A 24,154-nucleotide genomic window follows, 5' to 3' on the forward strand; every position below is an offset into this window, starting at 1 on the left:
AGCTTGTCTGGTGTTTTTAGTTATGTTTGTGGACATGCTTGTGCTTGTCACAGGGTATGTGTGAGGACCGGAGGACTTTACAGAATTGTTTCTCTGTGTTTATAGGGGTTCCAAAGCTCCCACTCACATGGCTGGGCTTATGCTGGTCCATTTACCCACTAGCCCAGTTCTGAATTCTTCCTATATAGATCGCTAGGCCCAGGGAGCTGAGTGAGATCGGAGTTAGAGTCCTAGCTGGTACTCTGTGGAAGGGTGGCCAGCTGCCTTGGGTCACTTGCTCCTGAGAAACACAGCCTCGGGTTGAGTAGGCTCAGGTGACCATGTCCTGTTGAGGAGTGGGCTCTAGCTTCAGGTCTTCTGAGGCCCTTGTTTAAGAACTACTTCTTGCTGGGCGGTGGAAGAGCAAGACTTTAATCCCAGCACTTGGAAGGCAGAGGCCAACAGATCTCTGAGTTCCAGCAACAGCTACTTCTTTCAGCTGTGAGATCAAGGGCTACAGATACCACCTCAAGAACTATGTGTTTGGACTTTTCCTAGATTCTGGGAAACTTGGGCTGTTCAAGTGTGATATGGATTAGGCAGACTGGAGAGATGCTCAGCACGTGCAATTTTGTTGGAGGTTATGTGTTCTTTAAACCCCTTCTGAGAGCTGAGATTTGAGTGCTCGACCTGAGTCTCTTGCTGGTGATTCAATTCTTCTAGTCCCCTTTCTGACTCTGGTCTATACATCTGGAGTTTGGGGAAGGAGATGGCTTTTTGAGGCAGAGTCTATAAAATCTAGGCTAGTCTGGAACTGCTAATGTCCTGCATGCTGAAACTACCCAGCACCAGAATTCAGTGTGCCACCTCACCCTGCCCCTTGCTCTACTTTTATGATGCATTCTTCTTAAATATCCCTAATCGTCTCAGAGGGGCAGGACACATCCTTCCTTCCTTTTAGGCAAGTAGACCTGAGGCTTCAAGCTGTTGGCTGAATGCTAGATTTCCTCAGTGCCCTGTAGACACAGTCCTACCCACTGTGGGCTTGGCTCCAGGGAGAGTTCATGGGCTCATGGGTAGCCAGTAGGAGAGCACTTCAATGTCAAAGGGCTCCCCACTAGTCATAAGCCCCTGTATAGCCTAGTAAACTGCCCTGGTACCCCCAACCCTTCTCAGAAGAACAGCAAGTAAAAAGGGACAGACGAGTTAGGCAAACCAATGCTGTAGAACAAGGAACATTCTCAGAGAGAGAATAAGGAGGTGGTCCTATGTGCAAGAGGACAGCTAGACCAGGGAGGGTAACTGGAGCCAGTTCAGTGAAGAGCCTGAAGCAGCCAATGGAGGTCCAAACTATTACCAAATTACCTTCCACTTTCGCCTAACAAAGTGGTGTGTATCAACTAGAACACAGTCATGTGTCAGATAGAACACAGTCATGTGTCAGCTAGAACAGTCATGGGTCAGATAGAACACAGTCATGTGTCAGATAGAACACAGTCATGTGTCAGCTAGAACACAGTCATGTGTCAGCTAGAACACAGTCATGTGTCAACTAGAACAGTCATGTGTCAGCTAGAACACAGTCATGTGTCAACTAGAACAGTCATGGGTCAGCTAGAACACAGTCGTGTGTCAGATAGAACACAGTCATGTGTCAGCTAGAACACAGTCATGTGTCAACTAGAACAGTCATGTGTCAGCTAGAACACAGTCATGTGTCAGCTAGAACACAGTCATGTGTCAGCTAGAACACAGTCATGTGTCAACTAGAACAGTCATGTGTCAGCTAGAACACAGTCATGTGTCAACTAGAACAGTCATGTGTCAGCTAGAACACAGTCATGTGTCAGCTAGAACACAGTCGTGTGTCAGCTAGAACACAGTCACGTGTCAGCTAGAACAGCATGTGTCAGATAGAACACAGTCATGTGTGTCAACTCAAGTTTACTTTTTTCACATCCTGCCACCAAGGAAGAAGGTTAAAAAAATGGCTGCCCACAAGATTTGACATTTTCAGCTGTTTCCAAAAATGGAAAAGATTCATTAAAAAGGATCTTTTTAATGTCAGAGGCAGGGTGTGGTGGTCATACCTTTAAACCCACTACTTGAGAGGCAAAGGCAAGTAGACCTCTGTGAGTTTGAGGCCAATCTTGTCTAGATAAGGAATAACAGGCCAGCCAAGGCTGCATAGCGAGACCCTGTCTCAAACACAAACAAGAAAGCAAGCAAGAGTGGTCATGGGCTGCTTCTGCAGAGAACGGAGGTTATTTCCCAGGATCCACATCAGGCCTCTCACAGTTGCTGTAACTCCAATTCAAGGAGCTCCAGTGCTGTCTTCTGGCCTCCAAGGGATGCATGGCACACATACAGACAGACTGGCAAACACACATACTCAGGATTAAAAATACATTTTAAAAAGACTTATTTGTTATCTATAAGTACACAGTAGCTGTCATCAGACACACCAGAAGAGGGCATCAGATCTCATTACAGATGGTTATGAGCCACCATGTAGTTGCAGGGATTTGAACTCGGGACCTCTGGGAGAGCAGTCAGTGCTCTTGACCTCTGGGCCATCTCTCCAGCCCTTAAAAAGAAATTTAAATGAGCAGTCACATGCTGGGTATGGTGGCTCCTAAGACAGGAGGAACACCAAGAGTCTGAGACCAACCTGGGCTTTTCTCAAACACTAGCATTCTGTCCTAAGTCTGTCTTTTGGCACAGGTGCCAGCACACTCTTAAGTAAGGGGAGCTGAATAACAGAATCTAAGAGCTGAGAACATTCCTCCGTAAGAACCCTCACTTTGCAGATGGGAAAACGAAGGAACAGGTCAGTTGGTTAAGAAGTGATGTACATGTCATCACTCAGCCAATGCTGCCCCACAGGCTGGAGCAGCTCAGCTTTCAAGCCAAGCAGCTTCTGGCCCTTTATGGCTGAAAGCTTGCCTTGGAGCGCCCTCCCCTGGCTCTCAGCAAGCCATTAGACCGGTCTTGAGCCTGCCACACGAGCCTGGGTTTGGTTAGAGCAGACTGTTGGGCACTACTCCAGGAGTTTTCAAGATCTGGAGTGGCATCTCAAATTATTTCTCTTTGTTTCCGTTTGGGTCTTGGAGACAGGGTCTGGCTATGTAGCTCAGGCTGGACCTCCACCTCACAGCAGTCCTTCCTCACCTCCTGAGGCTAGAATTTTAGTTATGCACCCGAACTCAGCTTTTGGGGATGGGACTTGAGACAGTGTTTCTCTGTGTGGCCCTCGCTGACCTGGAATCACTCTGTAGACCAGGATGGCCTAACAGAAATCCCTCTGCCTTTGCCTCCTGAGTTCTGGGAATAAGGTGTGTGTCACTAACGCCCAGCTTCAGACTCAGCTTTTAAAAAGCACCTTGGAGTCTGGGAACGTATATAACTCAGTAAAGTGTTCGGCCAGCACACGTGAGACCCTGAATTCAATCCAAAGTACCGAATAACCTGGACATAGTATGAGCCCAGCACTCAGAAAGTAGAGACAGGGGGATCCGAAGTTCTAGGTCATCCTCAGCTACAGAATGAATGTAAGGCCAGCCTGTGTTGTAGAAGACCTTACTGCTACCATGCTTCAAAGACTGAGCGTCTCAGTATCTACACAAGAGAACACTGGTCTTGGAGCCAGAACACTCGGGTTCAAGGCCCAGAGTTAGGGACTTTGAATATGATAATCGGTTAGCTTTTCAGTCTCCTGTTACAGAAAGAGTGAGGGGGGGGGGAGGAGAGAGAGAGTGTGTGTGTGTGTGTGTTAATATGTAAGTCAGATGTGCCAGGGACTATCCATGCTGCTGATAGAACAGTGTTTTAATGCTATTCAAAAACATCACAGACTCAAAAGGCATAGTGTTTATCCTTCCACAGTATTGCTTGAAAGCTCATCAGGGCTTGGCACTTTCTGTGCAATGCACTGGGCTTGCAAAGGTGACTGGCACAGTGTCTGCCCCTGGAGAGCAGCTAGGGAGATGATAAGCATGCAAATCCTAATAATTACCCTAACGGGGCATGAGCCAGGAAAGGAAGCCGGAGCCTCCGAATGCAGAGCACCCAGCCTGCGCTGGAGAGTCAAGCCAGGCTATGAAGAAACACCCGAGGTTTTGAAGTTCCTTCCTGAGGGATAAATAAGAGTTCTTTAAAAAGTGGGGAGCTGGAGAGATGGCTCAGGACTTAGGTTGGTTAAGAGCGCTGAGAGCCCGCACCCATGTGATAGCTCACAACCATCTGTAACTCCAGCTCAGAGGGATCAGAAGCCTCTTCTTGCCCCTGCTGGCATCAGGCAAGCACGTGGTACACAGATATGTGTGCAGCCAAACTATTCACACACATCAAATGAAGTGTTTAAAAAGTCAAGCGCCAAAGCAGACAGAATATGTAACAGTCACAGAGGCATGGCAATTAGAGCCAGTCCAGGATAATAGCAGGTGCCTCTAAGTGATCTGGGTTCCTCGGATGTAGGAAGATAATTGAAAGTCTGGGGCAAAGTTCACAGAAACCTAAATGTCACTCTAAGGAGTCTGACCGACTGTGAGTCTGGTGGGAAGCCACTGGAAGACACCCAACACTTAACTAGAGAATTCCTTGGAAAAAAAAAAAACAATCCCTAATGACTCCCCTGAAAGAGCCCCCCCCCCTCCCCCGCCGCCGGTGCCTGCCCGAGAACTTCCGCTGCCTGGAAACCCAGCCCAGAGCCAGGTGGTGGCCCCAGGGAACGAGCTTCCCTAAAAGGGACTTACAGAGCGCCCCAGCTTCTTCCTTCCCGGCATCTGAGGCGTACTGCACTTTCTCTGGAGGTTTTCTCATTCCCTCCCCCGAAGGGTGTGGATCATTCAAGAACAAAAGGGCGTTATCAGTACTGAGAGGTTCTGTGAGCGGGAAGGACCCGTGGGCACAGCGAGGGTGGGAGGATGGGTCCCCAGCGCTGACGCAATGCAGGAAGAGGCAGGTGGAAACCCACACCAGCAGCGGGACGGGCTGGGAGGGACCTGAGACTCGCCATCCCCCAGCCTACGCATTGCCCCTGACCTGCAGCTAGCTGATACCTGGCCCTCAGTCCTCAATCTGATTCCAAGAAGATCCCAACGCTAGGGAAACTGAATTCTGTTGACCTTGCGCCTCCTACTGAAATGTTCCCATAAAGCCTTCCAGCCTGGCCGTGGCCTCCTTTTCAGACTTTGCTTTCCAGATAGATTTATAATGAACTGGGTGTGCAGAAAATGGCCCCTGCTATTTCTGAAATAGCTGATGCCAACAGAGGGGACGATCTACATTCGCAAGACGCAGGCGTTTGGGTTTTTAGTCGGCTTCCCCTTACTCCTCCGGAGGTGGTAGTGTGTGCTCTTCTGGAAATAACCTTCTTGTTTTTAGGAAACATATTTTAATAGTTCTTTGGGATATGCAAGGACAAACCCAGAGACTCCTCTTCTGGGGAAGAAACAATGCAAGTGAGACAACAGAAAGTTTAGATTTGGGGCTGTCGCACTCAGCCTCGTAAATCTAATGCCCTATTTTAAACTGCTTCTTTTCATTTGTTTTTTAAAAAGATTTATTTATTATTATGTTTATATAAGCACACTGTAGCTGTCTTCAGACACACCAGAAGAGAGCATCAGATCTCATTACAGATGGTTGTGAGCCACCATGTGGTTGCTGGGAATTGAACTCAGAACCTCTGGAAGAGCAGTCAGTGCTCTTAACCACTGAGCCATCTCTCCAGCCCCTTTCAATTTATTTAACTTTATTTTATATGCATTGGTGTGAAAGTGTCAGATCCCCTGGAACTGATGTTAGAGACAGTATGAGCTGCCATGTGGTTGCTGGGAATTGAACTCCAGTCCTCTGGGAGAGCAGCCAGTGCTCTTAAACAGTTTTAAAGAACTGTTTCTTTAAAAAACAAACAAACAAACAAACAAACCAAATTTCATATATTTTGAGTCAAGCTTTCACTATGTAGCCCAGTTTGGCCTTGAACCCAGGAATCCCCCAGTCTCAGTTTCTATAGAGTACTGGGTGTAAAAAGGGTTGTTTCTGTGGGTTCTTTGCTTTTGTTTTGATTGCTGTCTTGTTTTTGGTTTTCTGAGATGGGGTCTTACGTATCCCAGGCCAGCCTCAAACTCACATTTACTTGATCCAGCTTGCAATACCTCATGCCTTGAGCATAGTGCTGAGGATGGAGCCCAGGCTTTGTGCATGCTGGGCAAGTGTGGTACCAACTGTACTCCATCACCAGTCAAAGGAGAACGGTCTCTTCAGAGGGCAGGTGACAGGAAACCAGATGCAGGGGTTGGAGTGCAGATCCTGATAGACTAGCAGCTGGGTTTCAGAGGAATCCAGCCGGAGGGTGAGACGGACATCTGAGGAGCAGAGCAGTTCTATCTCAGTATGAAGTACTGTAAAGTCCCCACTAGGATTATGGGCAGGAGATGGCTCAGCAGGTAAAAGTACTTGCCACCCAGCCTGACAGCCTGAGTTATCCTGGAACCCACATGGTGGGAGAGAACCAACGTCTACAAGGTTTCTACACGTGCACACACACTAAACAAGCAAATAAATTAGGTAATAAAATGTAACTTTAAAGATTACACCATTTTATTTTATAATGATGTCATAAGCAAAATATATGCTAGTATATAGCACTTGCTATTAAGCATCTTTTTTTTACTGTATACATATAACGAAGAAAGTAAATAAATATTAACATTTATCCATACTTATTTTCAATCATGATAAAAAAAAATATAGTTCTTTTCCAAAACTTCAAGCAACAGTGCCAGAAAGAACTCTCATTGGTCCAGACTAGGTCATGCATATGTTCCCGAGTGGGTCTCTCTGATTTGTCAAACCTGAGTTATACACTAATCACCTGACTGAAGGAGATGGAGAAGTGCCCCTCCCACACGCAGAAAATCAATGTGTTGATACCAATGTGCTGGGGAGTAAAAATGTACACACTCCACTTTGGGGGTGTCACTGTGAGTTGTACGTATTAATCAGGCAGATGATAAATCATTAGCTAAGAGTGGTGGCACCTTCCTCCCACAAGCCTCACACATAGGAAGCAGAAACAGAGGAGAAGTAACTCGGGTTTGAGGCCAGCCTGGTCTACAGGGAATGCTGGATTGGCCAAGGGTACATAGGGACCCTGTCTCGGCAAACAGTCAACACGCACAAACAAAAATCAGCATATTCATGCCCTTTTCTGTGTTTGTATGAAGAGGCCTGCCCTGCTACTGTCACCTGATTATGAATAGGGACCCAAAGATGCAAACGTCAAAGGCCTACTCCCTATTGGAAGAAGGGTGCTGTGATATTTAGAAAGCAGCATCTCGAAGGACGTCCTTAAGTCACTGGGGCTCCTCTTAGAAGGGACCCCTCTAAGTCCTTTCTGCCTCTGCTCCCTTGCTCAGGGTGTGAGCAATCTGTTCTGCCCTTCCTCCGGCTGTGACACACTATCCTCACCAGAGGCCTAAACACATCGGCCACACTGCCCAATCGCCCAGTCACTCTTGCAGATTCACAGAAGCCATGACGAAGTGTCTCCCGCTCCACGAGTCCTTCCTTTGCACGCACCTGGAAGCACCAAGCACCCCTTTCTTAGATCTGCCCCCTGTGCATCAGAACCATCGTGTTCTTGGCTCGGAAAGCGTCCTCACATGGCCTGTTTCTTCAGATAAATCCTGGCTTCACACTCGCAGTATGTTTCTCCAAACTGGCCAGTGGTAACTGTGTTCTAGTTGCCTGCAAGAACTAGATACCCATGGTCTAATGACCTCCGTATTTACATCTTAATATTTAAAAATCATTTATTCTTGTATACCGGTGTCTTGCCTGTATGTCTGTGCACCATGTGTATGCCAAGTGCACAGAGGTCAGAGGAGAAGGTTAGATCCCCTAGAACTAGAGTTACAGGCAGTTGTGAGCTGCCATGTGGTTGCTGGGAATTAAGCCCAGGTCCTCTGGATGAGTAGCCAGTGCTCTTAACTGCCAAGCCATCTCTCTAGCACCAATATATACTTTTAATGAGCAAATGAAACCAAGAATGTGAAAATCTTTTGCCATTATAATTACTGTCATCATGACTTTAAATGTTGTTATTTTATTGAGACAGAATCTCCCTGTCTGGTCTGGAACTTGTTACATACGCCAGGGTAGCCCTAACCTTGCAGTGACATCTCTACCTCTGCTGCCTGGGTGATGGGATTTGGGGCATGTACCACCATGGCAGCCACAAGCTTTATTATTAATATTATTTTTTAGAATGGTTTGTTTTATTTTGGTTTTATTTATGTATATGAGTATTTTACCTGAGCACATGCATGTGCATTATATATGTGTGTGTGTATGTGTGTATGTATGTGTGTATGTATGTATGTATGTATGTATGTATGTATAATAATGAGCCAAGTGCAGTGGCACATCACTATAAACCCAGTTCAGGCTTGCTGAGGAAGAACTGAGGCAGGAGGATCACTGGTAGGGCAGTCTGGGCTGTATAATGACACCCAATCTTAAAACAACAATAATGAGGCAAGTGGGGTGAAGGCAGGTGAATCTCTGTGAGATCGAGGCCAGCCTGGTCTACAGAGTGAGTTCTAGGACAGCCAGGGCTACACAGGGAAACCCTGCTTTGAAAAACAAACAAACAATAGTTAAATAAAGCTTCCCAGAAGAGAAGGAAACAACTCTTCAAATTAAAGGTGCCCGCTAGGTGCCCTGTAGAATGGAGGAAAGCGCATGCAGAATGCCAGGGCGTGGAATGAACCACAGCATTTAGAGAGAAAAGGCCGAGGCCTGTGGGAGGGGTGAGAATGCAGAGCTCCAACAGAAGCACATGGTGCTGAGAAAGACGTAGGGACCCAACATTCTGAGTGAAAAGTACTTTTATCCCCGAATTCTATACTTGGCCGACTAAAGGCTAAGCATGGGGAAAGGTATTTTCAGATCTGTAAGAACTCAAAAAAAAGTTACCTCCCACGCACCTTTTCTTGGGACTATAGTAAAAGATATGATTCAGCGAAATGAAGGCTAAGCCAAGACAAGAAACAAGGGTGCTCTAAAAATCTGAGGAGGACTCCAAAGGGTGCTGCCGAATACACGCTGTCCCCAGGTGCAGAGAGAAGCTCGTCCAACTTGGATCAAGATGACAGTCGGTACAGGAGGCCTCCAGCAGTGGGTGTGGGTGGGGTGGTGACAGATTACCGGATGACACATGTGGTCATTCAGGAAAAACTGTCCTCGACAGTTAGTGCATACACATGGGAAATACTCGCAACAGCTACTTCTAAGTTAAGCGAAAAGGAAGCCGTTAGCTCAGGAGGGAAGGTAATTAATCACAACAGTAGTTGGAGGAAGTGTAATTAAACACCACCACTGTGCAGTAGTGGTCATATGTACAGAGTAAAGACAACATAAAACACTGAGTCTGTTTAATTAAGTGTGTGCTACACTTATATGGGAATATACAGAAGGAGGAACGAAAACTCCAGGTACCGCGTACGCATCCATAGACGGTATCACTTGAAGCGAACCAGCGCTTTTCCTCCGGTGATCTCATGCTTTCGTGGTGGTGCGTGGGATTGGTGCGGGAGGCTCCGAAAGACAGGCGGTAGTTCCTTCGCTTGGCGGAGCCATCCAATGAGAGTGACACAGACGCAGCAGCAATGAGAAGGGGGCACGGCCCACGAGGGCGCCACGTGTGTGCCGGGTAGCCCAAAGGGTGCCAAGGCATGCCAAGGGATGCCGTGGTCTGTTTGGCGCCAGTTGTCCCACCGCTTCGTGGGAGAATTGCCTACTAAACATCCTTGTGAGGACTTAAATGCATTAGAACCTGGTACAGAGCCTGACCCAGAGGTGTGGCTGCGGATTGTCTCCCCTGACGACAACCCTCTGCATCTGTGTTGCCCAGACGTGTGCTTCTGATGTCAAATAAGCAAATGCGCAGGGCAGGGGATTCTAGACCAAGGCAATAGTTTAATAAAATTGACAGTAACCATTGGGGAAAAATAGATGATATCTACTTGTCTTGTTACTGTATGTCTGCTCAGAGCGAAGAGAAGGGCTTATTCTGGCTCTCAGATTGAAGGTACAGTCTGTCACCGTAGGGAAATCATGGGAGCAGGAGCCTGAGGTGGCTGGTCATGTCACATCAGCAGTCAGGAAGCAGAGGGGGATGAATGCGGTGCTTGCTCAGCTCTTTTCCTCCTGGACTGCAGTCATGGATGGCTCTGCTCACAGTTAACCGAGAGGTTTGTGTTCTAGGTTGAGTCTATACCCTGGAAAGCTGAGAGCTGGTGTTAGCACTGACTGTCCGATGACTCTGGGGAACTTTAGAAGCACATCGGTGTAAATGGGTAAGTACTCAGAAGTCGTCTGACATCTGGGGGTGTGAGCTTGGGAACAGTCACTAGCACGAGCCCCCCCCTCCTGGGCTTCCAACGCTCCAAGCTCAGTGTGTGCTCAGGTGACCCTGAGAAGGGCCCTGAAGCTGAGAGTCAGCGTCATGGAACAGAAAGCTCCATTCTGTGGGGAAGGCAGGGAGAAAGAAAAGGGGGTCTCAGGGGGAGGGACAGTGCAGGAGGGCAGAGGCATAACAGATGAGGCTAAATTAATTTTGGAAACCATTAAATCTTTGAAAAGAGAGCGTGTTTTCGGCAGGGACAGTGAATCACTGTGATTTGCAGAAACAGGCACAAGGCAATTAGCCATCTGGATGCCGCGGCTTCCAGCCTCCCAGCGGAAACTTCAAGTAAGCGGAAGGCTGGTCATTACACAGCCCGGGCCCAGCACTCCATGATCTGCAGATAACTTTGTGCCTTCAGCCGGCTGGAAGTCCAAAGGCTTGGGACAAAGGGCAGCTTGGCATGAGACGCAGAAACTGTGCAGGAAAGGCAACAGAAGTCACAGGGAGCCGGCTTCCTTCTCCCTGTGTATGCCCTCAGAACCCATCTCAACAAGTGAACAGGCCACTGAGGAGACACTTATTGATCACCTACTTCTCTCCTCCAGGGTTTCCGATCGCCCACAAGTTATGTTAGTTCTCATGACATACTTTTAAGGTATCCCACCCACAACACGATGCCGAGAGCTCCGCACTTACCCGTCTTGCTAGGGCAAGATTAGTGTCTTATTACTTTTATGGTTAGTATTTACTTTGAGACAGAGCCTGGCTTTGCAGCCCAGGTTCTGGTGATCCTCTGCCTCGACTTCTCACGTCCTGGGGTTGTAGGCATGAGCCAGCATGCCTCTTATCCACCTTAATCAATGAGGAAATGAAAACAGCTGACGTGGGACTGGGGGTGTAGCTCAGCTGACAGAGTGCTCACCTAGCATGCAAAAAGTTCTGGGTCTGAGCCCCAACACTGCACTATGGGCATGGTGGTGTATACCTGTGATCCTAGCGCCCTGGAGGTAGACAGGAGGATCCGAAGTTTAAAGTCATTCTCAACCACACAGACAGTGCAAGGTTCGCTTGGGCTACAGAAACCTGTCTGTAGAAGTCCGTGCCTTCCCCGTATGAACACCATGAACTGCTGCTCTGTGTGGCTCACAGGGCTGGAGAACCGTGGGTTACACGAAGATGAGAGCTTTTATAAACCATAAAGAGAGGTTTGCTTAGGGGCTAAAAGCACTGGCTGCTCTTCTAGAGGTCCTGGGTTCAATTTCCAGCACCCACATGAGGATCAACTACCATCTATAATTCCAAATCGGGGCATCTGCTGCCGTCTCCTGGCCTCCAAGAGCACTGTATGCAGGCAAAACATCCACACGAATTAAATAAAAATAGATAACTCCTTTTTTGTATTTTTGCATTTTTTGAGATTATAATATGCTCTTACTCCATCCAAAACCTTTCTTGCTCTATTTCAAATTTATGGTCTCTTTCTCATTTGTTGCTGTTACATACAAGTCTGTGTGTTCCTAAATGCATAAATAGAACCTGCTCCTTTTTTACTAAATACTTTAAAATAAACAAACTGTAAAGAGCCGTAACAGCTACCTCAGCTCTTACTGACCCCTTGACCTGAAGTTGCTGTTTGTCCAGTCATTTCTAGAAGGTATTAGGGGAGCCTGCACATCTAACCAAGTCTTTCATTCAGGGAAGTCCGGCTGGGCTGGATGAACTATAAGGTGCAGGCCAAGGAGGCCTGACCACCATCCACCCATTTCTGTTATGGCCATATGGAGAAAATCACTGCCAGAGAAAACCGGGAGCCAGGAAGGGGCAGAGCCACTCAGAGAGGCCAGAGGTCCCTTGTGGAGGACCCCTGTGTCTTATTGTCTGCTGTGGACTCTTAAGCCACGCTGTACTTGGTTTGGTAAAGTGCCTCTCCAGAGTCTTTTAGAGCTGCTTGGCATGGCTCAGGACTCTGCAGTGGCCTAGAAGTCCCCCAAAGAAGTTGTCATGCGGTGTCTATATCTGTAGTCCACTGAGCTGGACAGGAAGTACCAGATCTCAAACACAAGAAAAGCAGAGGAAGAAAACAGCTCAGACAATCAGGGAGTCCAGTCCCATCTGCTTCTCCCTGGCTGTGGCCTCGTACAAAGCGGGAGCCCTCACTCTATGTGTTTCTTTCCCAAGATGAAGCTAATGTTTTTACTCTCACAGGGCAACAGAGCAGATCAAGGAGGCCACAGTTTCCCCTGGACTGGTGCAGAAAGTTTAAAGAAAGGGAACCAAGAAACTGCCTACGGCTAAGCCCATAGGGCCCTCCCAAATTGACTTCCAAGGCAAGGGAAGCATGGGCTTGCTATCACCAGTTTGTTTGTTTGTTTGTTTGTTTGTTTGTTTTTAATTTGTCCAGAAGAATAAGAAATATGGTTTGTGTATGTTTTTGTAAGACTTACTTATTTTATGTGAGTACAATGTAGCTGTCTCAGACACACCAGAAGAGGGCATCAGACCTCATTACAGATGGTTGTGAGCCACTGTGTCATTGCTTGGAATTGAACTCTGGACCTCTGGAAGAAGAGTCAGTGCTCTTAACCACTGAGCCATCTCTCCAGCCTCTTGTGTATGTTTTTATTTTTAAGAGCTAAGGACTTCTTGTGTAGCCCCGTCTGGTTTGGGACTTGCCCAAACTACATAATCCTTCTGCCTCACCCTGAGTTCTGGGAATACAGAGTCTGCCACCACATTCTGCCTAGAAATCTGGATTTTTCTCAATAACTTCCCAATTTTCAAGCCCCATGAGGACAGATGGAAACCTTTCTGTGGCTCTCCAAATGTGGACTCTGAAATTCCTACAGTCTCTTGGCACACTCATGCCTGTTCCCCTCCACCCTGTCTCAGGTTCACCTTCCTGGCTCCCTGACTCCTACTTGTGTCTGTCTCTTCCTTATCACTCAGATTATAAAGTGAGTCAGGGTTAGCTCAGCTCTGCGGTCACCAGAAGTGAGCTAGGAACAGGGTCCTAGCTAGAAGTCCCACAGAACCCCTTCCCAGACAGGGAGCCAGAAGGCAGAGGCAGAGGGACCTTCTGAGGAAAGGTCTGAGAAGTGACTAACAAATGTCACTATAGGCAGAAGGGCCTGTCCACTGGGTGGCTAGGTAGCATTCCCAGGGCACTCCTGCATAAAAACATAAGAGAGATTGTGGCCGCCTCTTGCAAAGTTGGTGTGTAGCCTTTAGAAGCAGCCAGAACCTAGGAGACCTGTGGCTGCAGCCTCCTGGAGCAAGAGAAGTCCAGTCTGTCCTCCAAGAGAACCTGGCAGAGAAGCTGCCTCAGGGCCGTGAGCTGGCCTTGCAGGATGGCACGGTGGGTCTTGCGTCAGGGTCCTTTCAGGAAGCTGGAGGCTTCCTGCTCCTGCCCTGGACCTTCCCGCATTTGATGCCACGCCCCACCTGCAGCCTTTCCCAGGGTTGCTCAGTCTAGGATGACTCTGGGTCCTCTTTGGACCCAAGAGAAATCTTTTGCCTGCTGAGTCTGTCTGCCTGCGACCTATTGTCCTCTCAGTCTTGGGCCTCTTAGCTCAGGCCACTTTAGCTGTCCTGAGGGTGTGAAAGCCTGTGGATGCTTGATCTTTGATTGAGCACTGCTAGTAAATCCTGGGGGTGAGGAACTGTCTGCAGATGTGCCCCCTTGGCCCATGAGAGGACACCTATGTAGAGAGGGATTAAGGATTCTGTGTGTCACCAAGCAGGGGTTTCACCTGAGTGTCCATTCATAGAACCAGAAAGACCAGAACAGGCAGAGAAACTGCCAAACATTACAGGACCGGTTGTATGTGGTAACATTTAAACATAATAATAGATATATTTGAGTAGTAACATTGTATTATCTGGGCTCACACATATATTCCCAACACTTGGAAGTCTCAGGCAGGAAGATTGCTGGAGTCTGAGGACAGCCTTAACTGTAGAATTCCAGGCCAGCCTCAGCTGAAATAACAGCTGGTCTCATAAACAAACAAACAAACAAAGCATCAATGTTGAATATCCCGTAGTTGATCATTGACCTCTGATTATGACATGGCACCCCCTAGATCTTACTCCTGTTTTCTCTGGAGTACTTAGGGATAAAGGGACATGTCTACATTTAATATTCAAAATGGTTCAGAATCACTAGATGGTTCAGTGTTTAAGAGCACTGTCTGCTCTCCCCTAGGACATGGGTTCAAGTCCCAGAACCCACATCACAGCTCACAACTGTCTATAACTCTTGTTGCAAGGAACCTGATACCCTCATACAGACCATGCATATGAATATATATATATATATATATATATATATATATATATATATATATATATATATTCAAAACACCAGTGTATACAAAATGGTTCAGAAGTAGAAATAATAATTTGTACTTCTCATTTCTCCTCAAATAGCTAAGCATACAGTTACTTATGACCTAGCAATTCCACTTCTAGGTACATGCCCCTCACAATGAAAACACAGGCCCACTCAGAAACTGGAATCAAATGCTCATTCACAGCAGCCTAGATGGAGAAACAACACAAACACCCATCAACTGGCAAATGGCTAAGTAAACTGTGCAGGTCCGTGTGCACATGAGGCAGTTTCCCAGGCCCTGGTACATGCTATGATCTGGAAGGGCAATCCATGGGGAGTTCCACAGGGTGGGATGGTTCATGTCAGCAATCTGTACACTGAGGCAGGAGAATCTCCGAGTATGAGACTAGTATAGCCTGTTACAAGGGACACTCTTGTACCCTAGAAGCCTCGATCTACCCAGCACCCAGCTCAAGGGACCACAGAGGTCACCAAACTTCTGTTAGGATAATAAATTCCTCTGTTAAACAATGGTAGCTTTGCAAACCTCCCCCTAAGATATAAACACGCAGAGAATTTTGCCTACAGTGTCCTGAAGCCATCTGTGATGACTGAAGAAGCTATACTTCCTGAGTTGCAAACACTTAACTTAGCTTAACACTTTCCTTGCAGATCAGGAACATCAGGCCTACAGAAGGAAAGAATATGTCAGGTCACACTGTGGGTCAGGGGGTTGAGCTGCCCCAGAAATGGGGACTCTGTTTAGTTTCTGTCCTATTGCTTTGAAGAGAAGCCATGACCAAGGCAACTCTTATAAGAGAAAGTTATTAACTGGGAGTTTGCTTATAGTTTCAGAGGGTTAGTCTGTTATCACCATGGCCAGGGCATGGTGGCAGGCATGGTGGCAGGCATGGTGGGGCATGGTGGGGCATGGTGCTGGAGAAGGACCTGAGAGTTACATCCTGATCCACACGCAGAGACAGATACTGGGCCTGACATGAGCTTTTGAAACCTCAAAGCCTCACCTCCACCTCCTAGTGACACACTTCCACACTTCCTCCAACAAGGCCACAACTCCTAATCCTTCTCAAATATTGTCTCTTCCTTATAACCTACCATTCAAATGTATGAGACTGTGGGGTCAAGCTCATTCAAACCACCACAGATGCTTCTCCAGCAGGGCTTCCTTCCTCAACCTCATCAGCTGAGAGAATGTGCCCTGGGCCAGCTCCCAGCTCAAGCCTGAGGTAGTTATTCCAGTAGCCTCGTCTCTCCTGAACCACCCTCCTGTTCCTCAGGGAGGTGTTGGGGGACCACTAGCTCCCTGATGTCACCAGAAATGTTATACAGGGAAGAGAACATGTTTCATTGTTGTCTCATCTGCATTCTGGTTGGGTCACAAATATATTCCTGGCCTCTTTTCTCCTTAAAGATGAAGGTTCTGGTCAGTCTTCTTCCCAGGAAAGAAGGTAGTTGTATGGTCCCAGCTCCTGCCCTGGAGGATGTCAGGGGTGAAGGCACAGAACCAGACAGTAGTCAGCACCCCTGGAAGTAAATATTTGTTGAACAAGTAATATTTATCTAAGGGGTAAGGACCATAGCAACAGGTAGAGGTAGACAGTGGCAGTCTCAGCTGTGGGAATTAATGGTGTGGTGACAACAGGGCTGGTAAAGGGTCAGGGTGACACGAAGTAAGGGGAAGGCATCATCTAAGAAGGCATAAGCCTGTATTCGTGATGGATAGGAGGATCAGGAGTTCAAGGTCATTCTCAGCTACATAGTGAGTTCAAGGTCAGGCTGGGCTGCATATGACCTTGTCTTGAAAGAGTGTGGGGTAAGGATCCAGAGAGATGGCTCAGTGGTTAAAAGTACTTGCTGCTCTTCCGAAGGACCCAGGTTCAGTTCCCACTACCACATGGAAGCTCACAGGTGTCTGTAGCTCCAGTTCCAGGGGGTCTGGCACCTTCACAGGCTTACATGCAAGCAAAACACCAATGCACATAAAATAAATAAATCTTTAAAAAAATATGTCCTGGAGTCTGCTCAGTTCAGCACTGTGAAGCTTGTGGTCTCTGTCAGCCACACGTCCCTTTCTCTCCTTAGGTCCTTATGGGAAGCTCGGCCGTCCAAACCCAGCCCAAGGTTCGGCAACTACATCACTTTGATTGTAGCAGTTAAAATGCTCAAGTTTCTTCAACCAGAAAATCCATCAAACCTGAAGAATGTAGCCTGGCCTCTGGTCAGAGTGGGAAGGAAAGCAAACACTGAGGGTTGCTGGTGTAGCTCCCTGGTACAGTGCCTGCCGAGCGTGTATGGATGCTTTCTGCACTAGGTTCAATCCCCAATGCACGCATGTGCACACCACACACACGGACACTCACACTCACACACACACGTGCGTGTGCACACACACCTTGGGCAGGAGTCAGCCTGCCCCCTTGGGAGGTTCCATTCCCTTTCCAGAGTTCCAGGGGCCTTCATCCCACAGCATGAGTTCACAGTGCTGCTACTCCTTCCTGGACACATACTCCTCTTCTCACCTCACAACCCTCTCACTCCCACCCCTCCCCCACTGCATCCTTCACTTCCCTAGTCCCTAGCTCCTAATTTTGTTCTTTACCACAGATCACCCCCTCTTCCCCTCTTCCCTCAATAAGCTCCACCTTCCTTGCTGCTGGACCCTTGGATTCTCTGCCTTTCCTTCCCTGTGGTGAGCTTCCTTAGAACGCCAGGCTCTCTGGGGTTTCATCTGATTCCTCCATGACGGCAGTAAGCTGGATCGGAGCATTTTTCACCGACTAAGACACTTTTCAGTTGGTTTTGGCTTTTGAAACAGGGTCTCAATTTTAGATTTAGCTGTCCTGGAGCTCGCCATGTAGATCAGGCTGGGCTGGAACTCACAGACACCCACTGGCCTCTGCTTTCCCAGTGCTGGGATTAAAAGCCGTGTGCTATGTCCAGCAAAAGAGAGACGTTAAAAAATATGGGCCAGCAAGATGGCTCAGCCAGTAAATGCAGCAGCTCTCTTAGCCAGATGACCTGGGTTGGATTCTCTGCTTCACTCTCCCTGAGAAGGAGAAAACTGACTCCAAAGATCTGTCTGGTCTCCACTTGCTCACCACTGGACACGTCCGCCACACTCACAAAAGTAAATAACAATAACCAAATCCATAATTTTCAGACACAGAAAGGATCTTGACAAGTTAGTGTGACTGATGCAGGACCGGAACCAAATAACCCACCTCCCTCTCTTCCTTCTAGTGTCTTCTATGGAGATCTGTGCAGCATTGACAAGAGCCCAGGGTTATCTGCCAATCCTTGCCCCACCCCCCACAAGGGGAGCACCACTTAACCATGTATGATAGCCAGAGACACATCTGCCCAGTCTCATGCCTCTCTGCCAAGCTGTACAGGTGCGCTGACCTTGGCCTGAGCTGTCATCTGACTTCCTGCTCCTCATGGAGCCTTGAGGAAGGAAGTGCCTTTGTCAGCCCTGTGCACCTGTAGGACAGCACTCAGTCACAGAGGCTATCAGGGCTGTCTCCTTCCCACCTCAACAAGATGAGGTGTTCCTAGACCTTCCCTGGGCTCCTGAGATACATCAGTGACCAGAACAGGTGCCTATCCCCTTTGAAGTTACATTGAGAGTCTTGTATCTGGAATGCTCGAGATTAGAGGTGTTCCAGAGTTCTATTTTTTTTTTTTTTTTTTTTTGGAGTTTGGAACATTTTCATACACATGATGGAAACAGCCTAGGGATGGGACACGTTAAGTCTGAACATGAAAACCAATATGCTCCGTATGTACTTATCTGAATAAGTTTAATAAACATTTTAAATAGTTTTACTATTGTCTACACTATACATGTACATTGAACTACAGAAACAAAGGTGTTATGATCTCAACCACCCATGGAATGGTTCAGATTTCAGATTTCTGGGCTATGGGGCAGTCAAGCTATGCTGTAATAGAAACATTGAATATAGCATTGCACCCATGGATGATGAAGACACAAAGCCACAGAGGGGTGACACCTATACGTTCTCAGTGTAGAGATGTATACGTTCTCAGTGTAGAAATGTGTACGTTCTCAGTGTAGAGATGTGTACGTTCTCAGTGTAGAGATGTGTGCGTTCTCAGTGTAGAGATGTGTACGTTCTCAGTGTAGAGATGTGTGCGTTCTCAGTGTAGAGATGTGTGCGTTCTCAGTGTAGAGATGTGTACGTTCTCAGTGTAGAGATGTATACGTTCTCAGTGTAGAGATGTATACGTTCTCACTGTAGAGATGTATTACACTGTCTTCCCAGTTTCACCAACCCAACATGTCATCGTGGAAGGATTTGCAACTTCTTAGGACTCCAGGATTCACAGGGGTGGACACAGGAGCCAGTTGGGACTAGTCGCGCCAACTATTAACTCTATGACTCCCTTAGCCACAGTAAATGAACTAGAAACAGTCACATGTCCCCAGCCAAGTCAATTAGAATGTGGCCATTGATCTTTTTATTTCTTTTAATTTTAAAAATTAATTTCAACTATATGGAAAAGTTATTATTGGAAAAAGTTAAAATCTGACAACCTCTGTCAATTCCAATTCTAGTCTGCCTATGGAGATAAACAAGACAATTTAGTATGAATCCAGACCATTTTCTATGCATTTGCATATATTCAGAAACATATGTTACAAGCCTGCATATATAAATATCTTATTATTTCAATGTTTTTGTTTACACTGAAGTGAGACCATATTGTATATATCATCCTGCAAATTTCTTTTCTCATTTACGACGATGTCTTAAGGATTTGCGGCGGTACATGCTGCATTCCTTTTGAACTCTTGCCATATTTTTGGAGTACAAACTGCACTGTGATTGAAGTGGTGCAGTTAGGTCGCATTGCTCTGTCTCAGTGACTTTCTCTGGCTCCAGTAAGTTTGTCTGAAACATTCTGGAGCCCCTGTGTGAGTTGCTGGTCCAGAGTTTGAGAATTAATAATGGATCAATGGTGTAGATATCTGAAATCAGAACAGACACTGGGAAGTCTCTCTCCAAAGTGACTGGGACCATTTGTATCCCCTTCGGCTTGTTTTAGAGCATTATGGTTTGTGCTCTCCCGTTCCTTCTCCATAGCTAGACTGGGACAGAGTTGGCCACTGCAGAAGTCTGCCGAGTTGTGAGGACCAAAGCAGAGCTTCACAGTGCTGTAGGCTGGAGGGTAACCCCAGGGGCAGAGAGAAGACAGTCTGTGTGCTCAGTGTAGCCATTCCCTGAGGCCAGTTGTTTTCCTCTGTGGGCTCCATTGACAGCTCCTTTGAGCCAACACCTTCCCTTTTACAATGAAGCTAATTAATTTGGTTTCTGCTGCTTTTAGCCAAAAGACAGACCTCCTGATTAAAATGCAGAGTTGACCACTACTTTCTTATCCCTCTCTTGTGTTCATATAGATTCTCTATTCCTCCTCCTCCTGCCCCTCTCTGAGGCCACACATTCCTAGCCCCAGGCACCAAGTTTAGGATTCAGATTATTCCTGAATCCCTCTATTAGCAAGAGGAGCAGAGAAGACAAAGCCCCTGAAAACAGCAGGGGAGAACTGTGACCCCTCTGTGGACTCTTCTCAGAGTGACAGGGACAAGTGGGATTCTCTGCCTGGGCCTCATCAGAGATGGTCCCAGATAGGCCTCCATTCCTGTTTTAAGAGAGAAGGGAGAAGAAAAGCTCAGGAATGAGAAACATTTTGGAGGAATCCAGCTCTCCTTTTGGCTTCAATTATTATATTGTATTAACAAAACTTATTTTGTTAAAAATCCACACAACAGTTGTAGCTTCTTAGAGACAGAGACAACATAAACACATAAACACAGGCTGTCAGCATTCCTTGGGAGTACTGTGTTTATTGTTTAAGTTTATTACAAAGAGTGAGAATGAGGTGCTAAGTATCATCCAACCCAGAGCAGAAGAGACTAACTTTTACTTCCAGGAACATCATCTGTCCCCATTGGTGGCACCAGGCCCTGCCTTCTGCCTGACTTGAGAGCTCTGGTTGAATGATCCATGCTGTTAGAACTTTGTGCATATAACCCTTCTCAGATAAAAGCTTATTTTGTTCTGGAATAATCCTGAGAAGAAATGATGGTCAAGGGGTTAAATGTTCAACTTCATACCTGCAATTCCTGCCAAATGCCTCCTCATCTCCCTTCTTCAGTGACTGCTACAACTATCACGGACACATCTGTGGTAGACCAGCTCTTATGCTACCTAGGTAGGTACCCACTGGGATGCTGGGAGGCTACCAGAACTTGGGACATTCTTTCCTATCAAGTTCCCTCCTACCCCCACCCCCCACAGCACTAGCAGTGGCCTGTCTTGCTGCCCTAGGTGGATCTTCATGAAGATTCCTCTGCCTATTTCACATTTAGGACAGGTGGAGGAGGTGTGCCAGAGAGAGCTGCTGGCCTTCTGTCTTGTGCCTATCTATGCCCATGGCAGAGCTGTGGGCTTATGGGTAGGAACATGAGGTGCCTGCAGAGGCCAGAAGAGGTATAGCATCCCCTGGCGCCAAAATGCCAACCCATTGTGAGCCAGGACCTCTTGGAGAGCAGCTTTGAAGTGCTGAGTCATCTCTCCAGCCCTTCAGCCTGCACCAGTCTTAAGGCCCGCCACCCATGGAGGATGCCAATTTGAGTGTCTTCTGTATTTTCTCCTGAGCTATTCTGAAATCTCTACCGTCACTTGTATCAGACAGGGATGAGCAAAGATCACTGGATAATACAGTCAGAAGTGTGTGACATCTGCAGCTCAGTAGAGTCCAGGCAAGCTGGGTATGGCTGTCACTAAAACAGGCTTCATGTCTCAGGCCCAGGAATAGCCTGTGCCTCCATTGTCCTGGACTGAGTGAGGGACAGGCCTTCTCTTCTTACATGGCCCTGGTCCCAGATAAGGTCCCAGGGTAGGCACAGGACATAGATACTAGCTCTTTGGTTTGTTACAGTGAACAGTCCTGGCTGAGCCAGAACTTATTTTGCCTGCATGTGCCTGTGTGAGGCTGTCAGGTTCCCTGGAACTGGAGTTACAGACAGTTGTAAGCTGCCATGTGGGTGCTGGGAATTGAACCTGGGTCCTGTAAAAGAGCTCTTAACCGCTGAGCCATCTTTCCAGCACTGGCCTGGAAGTTTCTGTGTAGACCAGACCAGCCTAGAGTTTGCAACAATACCCCTGCCTCTGCCCGTCAAGTGATATGTCACTTCTGGATGATTGTTTGGTTCTCAACCTTCCCGAAGCTGTGACCCTTTAACACAGTTCCTCATGTTGTGCTGACCCCCAACCATGAAATTATTTTTGTAGCTATTTCATAACTGTAACTTTGCTACTGTTATAAATTGTAATGTACATATCTGTGTTTTCTGATGGTCTTTAGGTACTCTCCTGTGGAAGGGCTTCCACAATCCTCCATGGCTAAAGGGCTCAAGGAACCCAGCCCCTTCCCAGAGCCTGCCACCAGAGTTCTGGTAAGTCTCCCACCGAGCTGCTCCCTGGCTTCCTGCTCAGGCCTTATCTTCAGTTCCTGGGTGGTAACCTGTGCAGCCCGGCCCTGAGTGGAGGGAAGAAAGAGAACAGAGGGAGAAAGCAAGGCTTTCCTCAAGTCATCTCACCCTGGACCCTCTGAGGACAGCCACCTGTGTCCTTCACAGGGCCTTGTCCACACTGAAGAAAGACATGGAGGGGCAGGCACCTTCACACTATGTGACAGCCAATTGTAATCATCAGTCGCCAGGGAAAAGAGTTTCAGTGAGGGGCTGTCTGAATCACGGTTTGGTGGCCTGTGGTCAGGTCTGCGGGATGCTGTCCTGTGTTAATTGGTTGAATCATAGAAGAGGAGAGCAGTGAGCTGAGCGGTAGGGAAGTGTGCATGCTCCCTCACTCCTCAAGTTCCCACCTCTTGACTCCCCAAAGGGATGGACCATGGCCTGAAGTGAATCCCTTCTGAAAAAATGGCCTTTTGTGAGAACAACATCATGGCAACAGAAACGAAGCTAGAACCCGTTACCGGGGCCATCCTTCCGGGAGGGACACGGCCTCATTGCTGTGCTACCTTTGGTCCATGGTGGCCAGTCCTTTCCCTATTCTCCTCACGTTCTACCTCAGCACCACTCACATCTGTGTGTACCCAACACAGTACTCCAGCACAGTAATGAGGTACGTGTCTGTCCTCTGCTGTTGCCCAAAGGAAGACTCTAAATGTCTTATTTAGACCGAGGAGGCGGCCCCCAGCATTTCCCAGCATCCTTCGGCGGCCCAGCTCCACTTTCCTCCAATACTACCTCCCTAGCGAGTCACTCTGTAGCACCCCCTGTTTAAAACCCTCAGTGGCTCTCCCTTTCTCATCCATAGAAGTCTACATGCCAGTCAGAGGTGGACTTGGTAATGTACACCTACAATCTCAGGAACAGAAGGATCAGGAGTTCAAAACCATCCTCTGCTACATAGTGAATCTGAAGACAATATGGGCTACTTGAGACTTTAAAATTCTAAGAAATCAGGCTGGAAAGATGGCTCAGCGGTTAAGAGCACTGGCTGCTCTTCCAGAGGTCCTGAGTTCAATTCCCAGCAACCACATGGTGGCTCACAACCATCTGTAATGGGATCTGACGCCCTCTTCTGGTGTGTCTGAAGACAGCTACAATGTACTTATACATTTATAATAAATAAAAATTAAAAATCCATTTGTCACTGCCCCCCACTCCTATACAGTCACCTTCCTTGTCCTGTCATGTCACAATGGTGTCCCCCATCCCAGACCACCACCAACCAAACATCTGGCAGTCGCCTGGCTAGCCCTGACCGCTCTACGGTGGTGTACCTTTGTCAGCCAATGCCTTAATTCCTCTCCTCTCAGAGGCTTCTGTGTCTTTCTGTTGGGGTTGGAATATGCAATGTCCCCTGCCAGGTCATGAATTAAATGCTTGGCTCTGAGCTAGTGGTGCTGGTCTGTGAAGGTTCTGAGAACTTTAAGTGAAACCTGGTTGGAAGGAGCAGGTAGCTGGGGTCACGGCTTTGAAGGTTATCCCTAGTGTTCAGGCCTCTATAGTTTTCCCTGTTTCCTGCCAACCATGAGGAAAGTGGACTGGTCACGTGTTCCCACTGCCAGGATATTCTATCCACCTTTGTAGAGCCAGGAAACCAGGGTTAGAACTCCCTGAAACCACTAACAAATAATATCCCCCTCTCCTAAATTGTTTCTGGCAAATGTTTGGTCAGAATAGGTAACTAATGCACCCATGGAATAATGCTAGTCCTGCCCTCTAGCCCCAGGGGTTACCAAGGGATGAAAATTGACTGGAAGGGTTTGAGGAGCTGTGACAACTAGAGGGCAAGAGGTCTTGGAGAGTCATTTAAGGATCTTTGTGAGTTGACTTGAAATTCATGCCA

This window comes from Micromys minutus (assembly GCF_963924665.1).
Source record: "Micromys minutus genome assembly, chromosome: 1".
Taxonomy (NCBI): domain Eukaryota; kingdom Metazoa; phylum Chordata; class Mammalia; order Rodentia; family Muridae; genus Micromys; species Micromys minutus.